The sequence below is a fragment of the Pinus tabuliformis genome, chromosome 5_1 (assembly GCF_031772625.1).
Source record: "Pinus tabuliformis cultivar Carrire ecotype Pingquan chromosome 5_1, CPIR1, whole genome shotgun sequence".
Lineage (NCBI taxonomy): Eukaryota > Viridiplantae > Streptophyta > Pinopsida > Pinales > Pinaceae > Pinus > Pinus tabuliformis.
The window spans coordinates 361,096,127-361,100,738 of NC_142305.1; the positions used below are offsets into that span (position 1 = coordinate 361,096,127).

Below are 4,612 nucleotides of genomic sequence, written 5' to 3' on the forward strand. Positions count from 1 at the left end.
TTCCACTACATTCCTTACAACTTTTAAATAAATAACTCAGAACAATTCATTACACTACTTGTTATTCTTTATTAATCAGTGGTTAAGATTTTGATATTGAACTGGCTAATACTTTTCTTCCTTCTGTGAAATTTTGTGTTCTATAATGCTTCTTTTCCATTCATTATGTATAGCATATAAAGTGTGTCTAATGGTGTAAGAAGATTGTAAATTCTTGTGATCCTTGAACTATGTTACAAGGTAGAAACCCAAGAGGGCAAGGTAGGTGCATCCCCACAAAGAGGTCACAAATACCAAAGCTAGTATTGGCTAGTGCCTTAAGCTAGAAAATTTCCTTTACCCTTGTATTAACAGTGAATCCGGAGAGGATTCTAATATTATCTTTATAAGATTTATATCTGTTAAGATTGATGAATAAAATTCATGAGACATGAGCTAGGATTTCCTTGCAAGGTGGTTGTTGATTATTGGAAGCTATGATGGCCATTATGTAAGGCTAGGTGGTCGCACTCCCTTGATCGTGAGCACGATTGTGATCAAGATGGAAGATTTCATAGTCTAGATTGATTTTTTAGCAGTGATAATTAGTGGGCTTATTCACAAAAGCTTTTATTTCACTAATCCTTTTTATAGAGTTGTTATATTCAATTTCCAAAGGTTTTAATTACACTATAGAGTTGAGTTCTGAGAGACTTGTGATTCACAGTGTTAAGTATAGCAGCTATGACACCTGAATGAAGACAAGCATAGTAGATGTATCAGACTCTTTTATAAGCTTACCTGCATATTATAAGGGACTTGGTTGGCTTTTTTATAATTTTATAAACAAGTTCCATGTCGAGAAAATGTGAAAAAAACAGTGATATTTCCACCATGTGGCTCTTGTCTTATATGGTTTTATACTTTTTCAAAAGATTCTCTAAGAGTTCATAATGCTAAGATTCACTAGGGCCTTACAAAGTTTTATTATTTAGTGAAAGACTCGCCAAGATCTTACAATATTTTATAATTGAGTAAAATATTTGCCATTCTTGGTGAGGGATTCACCAAAAAATTATATGTACATATTATATTATTGATAAAATCACCTTCCATTTTTCCTATATACCATGGAGATTAACCCATTTACTATACATATAAATTTGGGGGGGTTCTTAAAATTTTCCCTGCCCCTCTCTGCCCACTTGTCATCCTTGTACGCCAGAGGATTATATGCTAGAAGATTGCAAAAGTTTCAGCGGTTCGATCGAAATGGTTACAAAATGGTTAAAAATTCATTGCAGAAACGATTTGCAGACTGGTCGACATAACCAATTACGGTGTGGTATCTTGAATTCATCATTTCCAACTACTATGATGCCTCGTTCAAAACTATGAAGTATTGTGGATGCGAACCATCTTTGCTTCTGGGTTCATTAGAACCATACGCTTTGTGGAAGAGCACTGGAGGCAACTATGTCTGGACATAAAAATTGGCATTCTCAGTAAAGACGTAACAGACCGTCAGAGAAGCCGTCCAGAAGCTGCTGCTAAACCCAAATCCAGAATTGGCTCAACTTATTGAAAGGGAATGCTCAGCTCCTTCATGGCAAGGAATTATAACTAGCCTTTGGTCTAACACCAAGTATATCAAAGTTATCGTGACTGGTGCAATGGCTCAATATATTCCTACTTTGGATTACTACAATGAGGGTTTACCCCACGTATGCATTATGTACTCTTCCTAAGAAGGCTCCTTTTGACTCAACCTGAACCCTCTTTGCAACCCTTCAGAAGTGTCTTACACTCTAATGCCAAACATGGCCTACTTTGAGTTCCTTCCAGTCCACCGACAAGAATTTGGCCCGCCAGTCGGATCGCCAGCGAACCCTAAAACACTTGATGAAAAAGAACAAGAGGGTTTAATTAAACTGGTTGACATGAAAATGGGGCAAGAATACGAGCTTGTCGTCACCACATATGCAGGTACCACATGATGAGTAGCACATGATTTTCAACAAAATTTGTTTCTGTAATGTGTGAGATAATGTTTAGTTTATTAATGAGAATGCAGGTATGTATCAAAATAGAATGGGGGACATGTCGCTGGTGACTGGCTTTCAAAACACGACACCTGAATTCCATTTTGTTTGCAGACAAAATGTTGTGCTAAGTATCCACATAAAAAAATGGATGAAGCAGAGCTTCAAAGTTCGGTAGAGAAATGTGTTAAGCATCTCAAGCCTTTCAACATCACATTGATGGACTATACAAGTTTCGCCGACACATCCACATCACCTGGTCACTATGTGTTATACTGGGAACTTTGCTACAACACCAAAGAAGTTGCAGGTGTAGTTCCTTCCATTGTTTTTGAAGATTGTTGTCTCACCATAGAAGAATCGCTAAATTCTGTCTATGGGAAAGGAAGAGGGGCTGATAAGTCCATCAGCTCCTTAGAAAAAAAAGCAGTTGTATGGTGGAGCTACTAAATTCCAGAGTCACACATTCCTCCTTCAGCCCGTGGTCACTCGTGTGGGCTCCCAGAAGTGCAGTGTCCCAATTAGTGGGTTCATGACTAATCAAGAAATGGGCTTAACATAAATTTATGTGAATTGAAATTATTGTGTTCGTTATGGTTGTGAATCAAACCACTAATAATAAATTGTTTCACATTGTTCTTGTGGCTATTGTCCTCTATCCTCAATTCATTATACCAATGCAGAACTGTAAGTATTGTAGAAAGTTGTAGGTGGATAGCATTATCTCAAAGGAATTGTGGCAGTATGTCCAACCATCAATGTGCGAATGATATCTTTGCCATTTTTTTTCTAGTAAATTATTTTTGAATGACGTGAATGTGGAAAAGTTCAGTGTTCCTTCTGGTCAATAAATATGTCTAAAATTGTTTTGAAGTATCACACTGTGCCTTTTGATATGCTCACCATCCATATTTTTAGTTTGAGATCAACGTTTTCTTGCTACATATGATGTTACTTTGAAATGAAATGGTTTCACTCTATGAATAATTAAGTGACTGGGGTGATCGATAATTCTTTATTATAAATAAATTAGAAGAGAGAACTTTCATTTATCTTTGTGGAGCTTCATATGATGTTACTTTTAAATGAAATGGTTTCACTTTATGAATAATTAAGTGACTGGGGTGATCAATAATTCTTTATTATAAATAAATTAGAAGATAGAATTTTCATTTATATTTGTGGAAGATTATATAACATTAGAATTATTAAGTGTGATTTGGATAATTAATAATTTTTTTATTATAAATAATTTAGAAAAAATAATTTCATCATAAAAGATTTGTAAGATTGAGTACAAAATTTAGGTTAATGGTTTTATAAAACATTCTTGATATAGATGGTTTTTTTTTAATTAAAAATAAGAAATGAGGTACATGATTCAAATTTTCATATTGGATTATGTTTACATTTTCTTATTCAAAAAAATTTATATTTTCATTAACAATTTTTCCTAATTTCCAAAGTATTACCTCTGCCATCAAATTGAAAACTAGTGTTAATCCTTTACCATTAGTTATGTTTTGCATAAGAATTATATTTTCATTAACAATTTTTCATAATTTCCAAAGTATTACCTCTGCCATAAAATTGAAAACCAGTGTTAATCCGTTACAATTAGTTATGTGATAGTTAACATTCTTTATATAATACTTTGATAGAATTAGAGCACCAAAATTCATGACACTAACTTGTTGAGCATCCTCTGATAGATGATAAGCCCATTGTTGCACTCGGGAAGTTTTTTGAGTAACGTCTTGGCTGTTAGGCCGCTGCTCTCTTGGATGTTATGCTGCTGCTCTCTTCACTTGTGAGCGCTCCACAAGACCAAGCAATATGTAATTTCAAATATTATGTTTGCCCGTTCATTGAAAATTCAAAGATTTGTGTTTGTTTTCTATGCGTGTCAATTTATGTTTTCAATAAATTTATGACTGATATTTTTTTGTGTTACATCATAAAAAAATTAGCAAGCCTGCTGCTCTCTTTACTTGTGAGCGCTCCACAAGACCAAGCAACCTGGAAGTTCAAATATTTTTTTACTGTTAATTAAACATTTTGAGACTCGTGTTTTTTTCTTATGCTTTTCAATTTACATTTAAAATTTTGAGACTGTTGTTTGTTTTTATGCTTGTCAATTTACATTTTCAACATATTTATGCTTGATTAATCTTCCATCATGGCCACCAGAACACCAATTTTTTCCCTGTTTTGCAGTTTTTGTGTCTCTAGTTATATTTGTAAATTTTGGGAGAGGAAAAGTTTAGACCCAACGCACTTAAATACTTTGAGAAGGAAAGCCCAGAAAAATAATGTCATGTGTCCCGAAATAATTATTTTTTCTATTATTTATATTTACCATATGCAAGGCTCATCTTACCGTGGTTCATATCATGGTAATTTCACATTTGTAAGGGTTGACATTTCCATGTACGCCCACATAATGGCAACCCCGAATTCTATCTCATGGTTAAATTTCATTTAGCGGTTGGGTATACGCCGTATCGCCTCCCACAAGGGCTATCTATCCGAACAAAACTACAAGAGATTAACAAGAATCTCAGTCCTCCATTTGCGTGTGTAAGACAGGT

The 4,612-nt window shown here is 34.4% G+C and overlaps 1 pseudogene; it reads left to right on the top strand.

Moving 5' to 3' along the window:
- Positions 1–1,387: 1,387 nt before the first annotated feature.
- Positions 1,388–2,471, top strand: LOC149164936 (indole-3-acetic acid-amido synthetase GH3.6 pseudogene; annotated as a pseudogene).
- The last annotated feature ends 2,141 nt before the right edge of the window (positions 2,472–4,612 follow it).